Source organism: Neoarius graeffei, chromosome 1, assembly GCF_027579695.1.
Source record: "Neoarius graeffei isolate fNeoGra1 chromosome 1, fNeoGra1.pri, whole genome shotgun sequence".
NCBI classification, from domain to species: Eukaryota; Metazoa; Chordata; class Actinopteri; order Siluriformes; family Ariidae; genus Neoarius; species Neoarius graeffei.
In genome coordinates, this window is record NC_083569.1 from 84,805,240 (window position 1) to 84,817,692 (window position 12,453).

The following is a 12,453-nucleotide window of genomic DNA, read 5'->3' on the forward strand; positions in this document are numbered from 1 at the left end:
TAACCAGGAATAAGTCCACTATAGACACATGCACACCTGCAGTATGTAGTAGCAACGACTTCATGAATTTTTTTTAATGACAAAATTGAAAATATCCGACAAAAAATTCAAACTACTAATTTAAGGTCAGACAACGTAAGTGACCCTGTAGTGAACAATATAACTGTATCAGATCAGCAATTAGAATATTTTACTCACCTTAAAGAAATTAAATTACTTTCATTAATCTCCGCATCAAAAGCTTCAACTTGTGTACTAGATCCCTTACCTACACGTCTATTCAAACAGATAATACCTGAAGTAACTGAACCGCTTCTAAAAATAATAAATTCTTCTCTTAGGATCAGCTATGTACCCAAATCCTTTAAACGAGCAGTTATCAAACCCCTAATAAAAAACCTGACCTTGATCCCTGTCAGCTGTCCAATTATCAGCCAATATCAAACCTCCCCTTTATTTCCGAGATCCTTGAAAAAGCTGTGGCACAGCAGTTATGCTCATATTTTCATAGGAATGACATCCATGAAACGTATCAGTCAGGAATTAGACCTCATCATAGCACAGAGACGGCTCTGGTTAAAGTAGTAAACGACCTACTGTTGGATTCTGATCACGGCTGTGTCTCGCTGTTTGTGTTGCTTGACCTTAGTGCAACATTTGATACCACTGATCATTCCATTCTTCTGGATAGACAAGAAAATGTTGTGGGAGTTAAGGGAACGGCCCTCTCCTGGCTCAGGTCTTATTTAACTGATCACTATCAGTATGGGTGGCACGGTGGTGTAGTGGTTAGCGCTGTCGCCTCACAGCAAGAAGGTCCGGGTTCGAGCCCTGTGGCTGGCGAGGGCCTTTTTGTGCGGAGTTTGCATGTTGTCCACGTGGGTGTGCTCCGGTTTCCCCCACAGTCCAAAGACATGCAGGTGAGGTTAACTGGTGACTCTAAATTGACCGTAGGTGTGAATGTGAGTGTGAATGGTTGTCTGTGTCTATGTGTCAGCCCTGTGATGACCTGGCGACTTGTCCAGGGTGTACCCCGCCTTTCGCCCATAGCCAGCTGGGATAGGCTCCAGTTTGCCTGCGACCCTGTAGAACAGGATAAAGCAGCTAAAGATAATGAGATGAGATGAGACTATCAGTATGTTGATGTAAATGGTGGATTTTCTAGTTCTAGACATACTGAGGGAAAGTTTGGTGTTCCGCAAGGTTCTGTCTTGGGTCCACTGATTTTTTTCTTTATATATGTTACCTTTGGGTGATATTATTCGAAAACATTGTATTAGTTTCCACCGTTATGCTGATGACACACAGTTGTATGTTTCTGCAAAACCTGATGAGAGACACCAGCTTAATAGAATTGAGGAATGTGTAAAGGACATTAGACACTGGATGCTTATTAACTTCCTTCTGCTTAACTCTGACAAGACTGAAGTATTTGTATTCAGACCACATGCAGCTAGAAGTAGGTTTTTCACTTCGATAACACATCTATAACATTACCCAGATAGCTTTCTTTCATCTCAGAAATATTGCTAAGATAAAAAATTTAATGTCACTTGACGAAGCAGAAAAACTAGTTCATGCTTTTGTTACCTCCACGTTGGATTACTGTAATGCCTTACTGTCTGGATGTTCCAATAAGTGTGTACAGTGGTGCTTGAAAGTTTGTGAACCCTTTAGAATTTTCTATATTTCTGCATAAATATGACCTAAAACATCATCACATTTTCACACAAGTCCTAAAAGTAGATAAAGAAAACACAGTTAAAGAAATGAGACAAAAATATTATACTTGGTCATTTATTTATTGAGGAAAATGATCCAATATTACAGATCTGTGAGTGGCAAAAGTATGTGAACCTCTAGGATTAGCAGTTAATTTGAAGGTGAAATTAAAGTCAGGTATTTTCAATCAGTGGGATGACAATCAGGTGTGAGTGGGCACCCTGTTTTATTTAAAGAACAGGGATCTATAAAAGTCTCATCTTCACAACACATGTTTGTCGAAGTGTATCATGGCATGAACAAAGGGGACTTCTGAGGACCCCAAAAATAGCGTTGTTGATGCTCATCAGGCTGGGAAAGGTTACAAAACCATCTCTAAAGAGTTTGGACTCTACCAATCCACAATCAGACATATTGTGTACAAATGGAGGAAATTCAAGACCATTGTTACCCTCCCCAGAAGTGGTCGACCGACAAAGATCACTCCAAGAGCAAGGCATGTAATAGTCGGTGAGGTCACAAAGGACCCGAGTGTAATTTCTAAGCAACCGAAGGCCTGTCTCACATTGGCTAATGTTAATGTTCATGAGTCCACCATCAGGAAAACACTGAACAACAATGGTGTGCATGGCAGGGTTGCAAGGAGAAAGCCACTGCTCTCCAAACAGAACATTGCTGCTCATCTGCAGTTTGCTAAAGATCACATGGACAAGCCAGAAGGCTATTGGAAAAATGTTTTGTGGACGGATGAGACCAAAGTAGAACTTTTTGGTTTAAATGAGAAGCATTCTGTTTGGAGAAAGGAAAGCACTGCATTCCAGCATAAGAACCTTATCCCATCTGTGAAACATGGTGGTGGTAGTATCATGGTTTGGGCCTGTTTTGCTGCATCTGGGCCAGGACGGTTTGCCATCATTGATGGAAGAATGAATTCTGAATTATACCAGCGAATTCTAAAGGAAAATGTTAGGACATCTGTCCATGAACTGAATCTCAAGAGAAGGTGGGTCATGCAGCAAGACAACGACCCTAAGCACACAAGTTGTTCTACCAAAGAATGGTTAAAGAAGAATAAAGTTAATGTTTTGGAATGGCCAAGTCAAAGTCCTGACCTTAATCCAATCGAAATGTTGTGGAAGGACCTGAAGCGAGCAGTTCATGTGAGGAAACCCACCAACATCCCAGAGTTGAAGCTGTTCTGTACGGAGGAATGGGCTAAAATTCCTCCAAGTCTGTGTGCAGGACTGATCAGCGGTTTACCAGAAACGTTTAGTTGCAGTTATTGCTGCACAAGGGGGTCACACCAGATACTGAAAGCAAAGGTAATAAACCGATATGACAACGACTGCTGCTGCCAGGTTGGGGACACAAACTAGTAGAAAGGAAGTGTGCCAACAGTGCCAACACACTTCCTTTCTACTAGTTTGTGTCCCCAGAATTTTCCCATTGTTACCATTGGTAATGTTCCCGTTGATATCATTGTTGATGCGAGGTTGTTTTTTGAACATGCCAATGCGGACATGATTTCCCCTGATGAGTTATGACTTCAGACGCGATGCGTGTGTGGAGGTGTGGAGTCCGCGTGATATGTGCGTAAGATAGGCTTCTCGTGTTTGGAGAGCCACACTCTGAGACAAGCGCAAGCACAAGCACCCCCCCCCCCCCCCCCCCCCAAGGGAAAAAAAGGGACCCCCCGAAAATATCGGCATAGTTTGAACACTGTGAATAGGCCATTGTTAACATGACCATTTGAGTATGAAAAGTTTGTGAAACTATAGTTTAAAAAAATCATATGCATCTCAAACTGCTGTTAAAAGAAGCCTAATCTGTGGCCTCTGTGTTTATTTCAGGGGAATCTTGAAATTACTTATAATTGAATTATTTAATTCAGTCAGTAAGCAGGAACTTCATACTTCTATATTCAAAAATATCCAAAATGGTTTATATCACAAACATGCGAGCATGTACCGTATAACAATAACCTCGCATGTGATTGGACCAGGACCAGGCGGTCATGGGCGTGGCTCATACAGTATAAACAGGTGTACCGTAGCTTACCAGGTACCGTAGTTTTCATGTGCTCCGGAACTTTCTCTTGGTTTCTGGGATTTTTGCTGCTTGGTGATCTTCAATGGCTGGACGGCGCCTCGCGTTCTACTCTCCGTCGACTCCTGTGTCTGGACGCGATGGACCTGTGTCGGGAAGTCCGCAGATCGATGAGAGAAAACTGCTGTCTGCTCTCAGTGGGTTGTCTCGTCAGATTGCAGAGCTGACTACGTTCGTAACCGACAGATTCAACTCTATGGACGACAGATTCAACACCGTGGAAGACAGATTGACTGCTTTGGAGGGATGTAACTTTGGGGAAAACGCAAACTCCAGGAAGAAAAGACGGGTGCAGAGTCCCATGATTGCGGTAAGAATTTGTCCGGTGTCTGCTAGCTAAGCTAAATAGCCTAAAAGTAAGCATAGCAGCTAGCCCAAGCTAAAAGTAGCCAGTAGCTAGCTATGAGGGACAAGTGACTTAAAAACGTTGTTTTGTTCTTTTCATAGGAAACAGTACGCCGTCTTCACAACTCGGAGACAAACACTAGGCGATACGAGCCGGCGCAAGGGTAAGATTTAAAGAATATGCTTTCATTCTGTATGAGATACGTTAATAGATGCAGATCCTAGCCTGATCCTAACTGTAGCCATCTTGTTTTCACAGACTACTTTGCCTCATAACGAAGCCGTGACAAGCTATTTAGTGCGGGCTTTGTCGACAAATCCAAATCTTCATGATGCTGACAAAGACAACATTGTGTGTAAGTAACAACTATTTCACTAAATATTATGGTAGCCTATACTGTCCTTTCTCTGCTGTCTACACTTCCCTTCTTCTTTTCCCTTATTAAGCTTAGCCTACTGCTACGTTGTTAATCGTACTCTCATTTGTTTTTCTAGCTGCCTGCAAGACGTATTACGAAACCTTACGCAGGAGCTACAGATACCAGCAGCCTGATCTTTCGTTGCAGGCGGAAGCAATGAAGTAGCCGGCTCGTAGTCGCTCCAGAAGAAAGAGGGTAAGATTTTTCAGTTTTGGTCAATGTGACTTTTTTTTTCAGTGTTTTTCATGTGTTGTGTCCATACGCAGTGCATTGCTCAGTACTTATTCTCTTTATCGATCGTTTTTACAGCTGTTTGACGCGAGACGAGGTGTCCTTGCTATGGACGAGATGGATGTATGGCAGTGTGCTACCGTAGACCTGATGTCGGATGAGGAAAATGGGGTGGTGGATGGGGTGTCTGGGTGGATCGTTAAGCCTCCGCCGTCCCGTAACCCGGAGCTCAGCGAACTATTGCCGCTTTTCCACTACAAACGTGGCTGAGCCATGCCGTGCTGAGTTGGGCTGAGTCGAGCTGAGTGGGGCTGTTGGAGTTGCATTTCGACTACAACCGCGCTGAACCGTGCTGGCTGGAAGTGGGTGGACACATTGGGTGGAGTTAGCGAAAGTGGGTGGATGTCACGTGATGTCGTTAAGCGGCGCAAACAGTGACATCAGTGATCTTTTAAGTGGTAGTTTCACAGCCCGGATAGTAAACAATAAACATGGAGGACATGGTGTCGTTAGTGTTGCTGGTCTTGGTGCTGTGGCTTGTTGTCACCGACAACGCCAACAGATACTGGCAAGAGCGTATAGATGAGACGAGGCGCATAAGGCTTCAGAAATTCTCGTAATTCGTAATTCTCCTTCTTCCGGGTTTACAGATCTCAGCATGCTCGCGGGGCGTGTGAGGACACTCCTCCTCACCAATCAGTGCACAGGGGAGTGTCTGCTCACGCCCCCAGCCTCACTCAGCTCGGTTTGGCTCGCTTCAGCCCTACTCCAAAACCGTGCGAGTTTTGGGGGCTAAGCAGGGCTGAAGCGAGCTGAGTCGTGCTGTTTTAAGGTAGTCGAAACGCGAGCCGTGTCGGGCTGAAGTGAGCTGAAGTGAGCTGAAAAAGGGTAGTGGAAAAGGGCCATATGTGCTACCGGTACGCTGCAATCAAGGCTTGAGGCAGATCCAAAGTACAGGGCAACCCACCACAGACGACTGCATGTCGGTCCGATGCCGCCTGCTCCCCACAGCTCAGAGACCGCAAGCATGCACTTCATGGAGCTGTAGGACTAAAATACGGTGCTTATTTGCTTTTGTTTAGTTTTGTATCCTGCACATCTCTCTTGCACTAGAGAATGTATAGGCAACTACTGTTTGTCTTTGACTGAATGCTGCCATTTTGTTTATTTTTTAACGTCTTGTACTTACTCTGATTTTGAAAATAAAGCTCTTGTTTGATACAACGTTCCTTGCAAATTTTCCTTCCTCAATAAATGTGTCATTGATAGGATAACAATGACATGAATATACAGCATCATAGCTAATCATAACCACAACAGATATATATACCATATATATATATATATATAGGTTGTGGTTATGATGACCCAGGGTAACCAATAGCCTAGGCCTAGTGGCATCTGCCAACCAATCACGAGTGATTTCTTTGGTTTAAAAGTAGTGTTTTCATCCAATACTGAGTGAGGAAATTCGAGGCAAGCCAGGCAATTCTCGGACCACGCGCGGTTTCGCTGCTATTCATATGCAAATAGGCTACCCATTGATGCAGCAGTTTCGCTGCTATTCATATGCAAATAGGCTACCCCGTGAGTAGAGGGGGGCCGGAGGATTTTGCTATCTGGGGTGAGTGCTCCCAAGTGCTACCTGGTGGTCGTTTGGGTACATTGCAGCTCAGTTCAAAACAGATGCGGTACGTACCGCGTCGATACCGCGTGCTTGCCGCGTCAATGCGGGCACATTGGCCTGCCACCGACGGTATGTTGTCTGTTGTTGCCCAAATGAAGATGGGTTCCCTTTTGAGTCTGGTTCTTCTTGAGGTTTCTTCCTCATGTCGTCTGAGGGAGTTTTCCCTTGCCACCGTCCCCACAGGCTTGCTCATTGGGGATAGATTAGGGATAAAATTAGCTCATGTTTAAAGTCATTCAAATTCTGTAAAGCTGCTTTGCAACAATTGTTTATTGTTAAAAGCGCTACACAAATGAACTTGACTTGACTTTACCTTCAAAAACAAAAGAGCTTCATTTTAATTTTGTTCATAATATATATCCCTCAGGTGAACTCCTGAGACAAAGATTCAACTTTGATCAAAATAATTGCACATTCTGTGACAATGAAATAGAAAGCATGGATCACTTATTTTTCTTCTGTCTGTATAATGAGACCTTTTTGGTGTGACATGCATGATTGGTTCGAAACAAAAATCTATTTTCTTCCACAATTTATCAGAAATGAGGATACATTTGGAATAATAACGGAGGATCAAGAGACTGAATTTCTCTTAAATATTTTAGTTATTCTGGACAAATGTTATCTTCATAAATCTAAATATATTACAACACAAATCTTTTTGATTTTCTTTGAGAGAACTATCATATTACAAATCATTAAAATTAATGAAAAATAAAACAGAGCAGAAACTACTGAATATTATTGTCTTAAACTTGTTAGAAATGACCCCTTAGTTGTGTTTTTTTTTGTTCAGTTAACATTGTGTGCTCTTTTTGCGCTTGCCATATATTATTGTACATTTCCTGCCTCAATTAAAAAAAACAAACAAAAGCAAATAGTGGTGTATTTCATGTGACAGCGCCCCCTAGAGGAGACACACAACTTAAATGAAGTATAAAAGCTTCACACTGCGGAAGCGTCGAGGTCGAACTTCCGGTGTGGATTTGATCCAGAAGTGAAAATCAGCCTTAACAGAAGCCTCACAAATCAGATCAAATACATTTATTTGTTAAAGTCACAGGGTTATACGATAGTACAATGGTGATTTCTCTGTAATGTTTCAGAAATCTCAGTGAAATAAAAAAAGCAGAAAATTCTTCCACATATCACCTTTAATTCAAGGATTTTAACAAAAACATCACAAACATTTAGGAATTACAGACATTTTTACACATTTACTCCATTTTCACAGGCTCAAAAGTAATTGGACAGACTGAAATGCTTATAAATATAAGGATTATTTTTAATACTTGGATCATTATCCAGGGGCAGCACGGTGGTGTAGTGGTTAGTACTGTCACCTCACAGCAAGAAGGTCTTGGGTTCGAGCCCAGTGGCCAACAGCGGCCTTTCTGTGTGGAGTTTGCATGTTCTTCCCGTGTCCGCGTGGGTTTCCTCCAGGTGCTCCGGTTTCCCCCACAGTCCAAAGACATGCAGGTTAGGTTAACTGGTGACTCTAAATTGACTGTAGGTGTGAATGTGAGTGTGAATGGTTGTGTGTCTCTGTGTGTCAGCCCTGTGATGACCTGGCGACTTGTCCAGGGTGTACCCCGCCTCTCACCCATAGTCAGCTGGGATAGGCTCTAGCTTGCCCACGATCCTGTAGGACAGGATAAGCGGCTACAGATAATGTATGGATGGATCATAATCCATCTGTACTGAAACTTCAAAGTGATTCTCTTTGTTTTTTTTTTTCATGTACAGATATAAAATAAGCTTTAAAAAAAAACAGATACATAACTGACAATCACACATTTCATTCAATTATATGATTGTGGAACTTCATTACAATTCAAATATTAAAGATCATTTACAGTTCACACTGATATTAAAATTATCAATAACATTTGTTAAAATGTTATTCCACTGTAAGACATTTAAAAGGACATGGGATGATTATTTGCTGCCTTCCAAATGCATCCATCTCTGACACCAAAGACAGCATTTTGAAACTCATGTCCGAGCATAAAACTATCAAACGTATTGTTGTGCATGTGGGAGCAAATGATGTTTTCAGAGAACAGCTGTTTGTCCAAGATGATTTCAGAAAACTTTTTTCTGATCTCTATAAGACTGGAATACAATCTTTTATCAGTGGCCCACTCCCTGCAAGGGGAAGCTTTGCATTTACTCGACTCTTCAGTCTTAACACCTGGCTTGGAAAAACTTGTTTTTCATCTGGTATGAACTTCATAGACAATTTTAACCTTTTCTGGAATCGCAGAGAATTCTTCAAGCCAAATAGTACTGAACTCAGCTGGAAGTTTTAGCGGATCATTATAGACTCGCTCTACAACATGCAATTTTCTCTCAGCCAACATTGAGGAAAACAGTTGATAAGATGTCGCAGACTGACCTAGTTACAAATATCAACAATACCTCTGCAAAGCCAAAACAATCATCTATGCAAGTCTTCACCAAGGACACACAGCCATCTGGGGCAGACTGCCAAGAACCATCTGGGGCAGACTGCCAAGGACATCAACAATCACATGGAGAATGTGAGCATGCGATTCCATCATGCAATTCCATCCAGATTGAGGACCTGACCAAAGACAATCATGCCAAGGCTGCATCATCCACATCTCGACCCCATGCAAGTATCACAGAGACTGTCAGGGAGACAGTCACCACAGAGACAGTCATGGAGACACTTACAAAGACCTCACCAAAGTCTCGCTCTTCTGACTTTATTGTACCATCTCCGTCTCCCCCCTGCATGGATTTCCCTAAAAGTATGCAGAGACTGCTGCCAATGGCTACACTCTCTTTTTCCAGCCCAAATCTGTCGCGACAAGCAGTGTATCCAGTTCATCAAAAATCAACCAACAGACTGAACTGTGTTCGCCCAGGACTTTCAGCTGGCTACCAATCTTTTTCACCATCTAAAAGATACATGACATCTCCAATCCTTCCACCCTCAAACCAAATGGAACATACAGAGAGTCTTATATGATGTGCTGGGGGTCCCTGCATTGGGTGTAGTTTTGAAAACAAGCTGGGACCCAGTATGCCTATGCCATTCTCTATTCCTGTGTTGATAAGAAATAGAAAACATAGAGCATATTTAACCCAGGGGGTAAACCAGTCTAGTCTCCTTCCTGTTTCAAAACAACATCAGAGTGCCCAAGCGGATATTACTTCTAGACTTTCTGTAAAGCTAGCTCTTCCGAACGTTAGATCACTTTCAAACAAGTCATTTTTAATTAATGATCTTATCTGCAAACACAATCTTGATTTTTTGCTTCTAACTGAAACTTGGCTGGATCAAGCAAATAGTGCTACCACCCTTATTGAAGCAGCTCCCCCAAATTTTAATTTTATGGATGTTACCCGACAGGAGAAAGGTGGAGGGATCGCAAATATATTCAAAGTCTCTTTTCAATGTAAACAATCCTCACTTGGTGATTTTACATCCTTTGAACACTTATGTGCACTTGTTACATGGTCTCCTAACATATTGTTATTAACTATTTACAGGCCTCCGAGACATTCAGCCAAAGTTTTTCTGGAAGAGTTTGGTGAACTGTTGTCAGTCATTTGCTTAAAGTTTGACTGTCTTATTATATCTGGGGATTTTAACCTGCATGTAGATAATCCTGAAAACACTTATGCCAGAGAACTACTTGCACTTATTGACAACTTCAACCTAGTACAACATGTACAGGGGCCGACCCACTCTCATGGTCATACCCTTGACCTCGTCATCACAAAGGGTCTTACTGTTTCTACTACTGTTGTTGACCTGGCCTTATCTGATCATTTTTGTGTTTTCTCTGATGTTTCTATGTCTCCTCACATTCAGAACAGCTCAACGACTATGGGTAGGAGAGTCATAAACGACAACACATGTGTTCTCTTTGAGCAAGCTCTCTCTCGGATCGCAACCAAAATGTCAGACTCTGTAGATGATTTACTGGAAATTTTTAATTTAAATATGACCCAAATTATGGATGATATTGCTCCATTCAAAATCAAAAGAGTCAATGACAAGCAGAAAGCACCATGGAAGCAATACCCAGCTGTTAAACTGCTAAAGAGAGAATGTAGAAAGACTGAAAGAAAATGGCGCAAATCTAAACTTCACATCCATTATCAAATCCATAAAGAGATGCTTTGTAAATATAATTATTAAATTCATAAAGCAAGACAGTCTTTCTTCTCCAACATCATCAACAGGAATATGAACAATGCCCGTGTGCTATTTTCAACAGTAGAGAAGCTAACTAATCCCCCACCACAATTAGCACCTGAACATCTCTCAGTTAATAAATGCAATGAATTTGCATCCTTCTTCAAAGGTAAAATTGATAAAATACGGCAGAATATTGCTCATAATATATCTCAGTTGCAAATAATTGAAAAGCTGCAATCACCAGTGACACAGACAGATAACGTCAACACAATGTCAGAATTTTGTTTGATTATGAGACTCTTGAAAAAACTGTACAAAATCTCAGTTCTTCAACATCTGAATTGGACATTCTGCCCACCAACTTTTTTAAGTCTGTTCTACATCTTATAATTACAGATGTGCTTCAAATCATAAATACATCCCTAGAGACTGGCATTGTTCCTGTGTCCCTGAAAAAAGCCGTTGTAAAGCCCCTACTTAAAAAGAATAATCTGGATGCTTCAGTATTAAACAACTACATGCCAATATCAAATCTACCATTCATCGGGAAAATCCTTGAGAAAATTGTCTTCAATCAATTAACTGCCTTCTTGATATCAAACAGCTGTTTTGATAACTTTCAGTCAGGATTTCGTGCCAATCATAGCACTGAAACAGCACTGATTAAAGTTATAAATGACATACGTCTTAATACTGATGCAGCCAAAACATCGGTCCTGGTATTACTGGACCTCAGTGCAGCTTTTGATACTGTTGATCACAACATACTGCTATATCGACTTGAACACTGGGTTGGTTTGACTGGTAAAGTTATCAATTGGTTAAAATCATACTTTAAAGATAGAAACTTCTTTGTTACCATGGGAAATTGTACCTCAACATCAATGTCCTTGACCTGTGGTGTCCCCCAGGGGTCGATTCTTGGACCATTACTATTCAACCTTTATATGCTCCCACTTGGGCAAATTATCCAGAACAACTCAATTTTGTATCACTGCTATACAGATGACACCCAAATTTATTTTGCTCTATCACCTAATGATTATACCCCCCTTGGATGTCTCTACCAGTGTATCGACCAAATCAACAACTGGATGTTACAAAATTTTCTTCAGCTGAACACAGATAAAACAGAAGTAATTCTATTTGGAAAAAAAGATGAAAGACTCAGGATTACCACTATTCTTGACACAAAGGGGATTAAAACAAAAGATATGGTTAAAAATCTTGGTGTTTTCATTGACAGCGAGCTAAACTTTGACAGTCACATGAAAACAATCACTAAAACGGCATTTTATCACCTAAAAAACATTTCCAAACTAAGAGGACTTATGTCAAAAAATGATCTGGAAAAACTTATACATGCCTTCATCTCTAGTAGGGTTGATTACTGCAATGGCCTTTTCACAGGCCTGCCAAAAAAGACCATCAAACGACTTCAGCTGGTGCAAAATGCAGCGGCTAGGGTTCTCACATGAACAAAAAGAACAGAGCACATTACTCCAATTCTAAGGTCCCTTCACTGGCTTCCAGTAAGCTACAGAATTGACTTTAAAGCATTGCTGCTGGTGTACAAATCTCTCAATGGTACAGGGCCCAATTACCTCTCTGATATGTTGCAGCGGCCTAACCCAATCAGATCTACCAGATCGCAGCAGCAAAATTTACTGGTAAAACCTGTTGTTAAAACAAAGTGTGGTGAAGCAGGCCTAACCCAATCATCGCAGCAGCAAAATTTACTGGTCAAACCTGTTGTTAAAACAAAG

At 41.4% G+C, this 12,453-nt stretch overlaps 1 protein-coding gene and 1 long non-coding RNA gene across 2 annotated transcripts in view; one reads left to right on the forward strand and one right to left on the reverse strand.

Annotated features, from left to right (window-relative positions):
- The window catches only part of LOC132885354 (serine/threonine-protein kinase D1-like), a 168,045-nt gene that overhangs the window by 59,492 nt on the left and 96,100 nt on the right, over positions 1–12,453 (reverse strand). The window lies entirely within an intron of this gene.
- Positions 4,443–5,046, forward strand: LOC132889199 (uncharacterized). Its single transcript, XR_009655018.1, has 3 exons — positions 4,443–4,529; positions 4,669–4,787; positions 4,902–5,046. It is a non-coding gene; the product is annotated as an uncharacterized LOC132889199 (long non-coding RNA).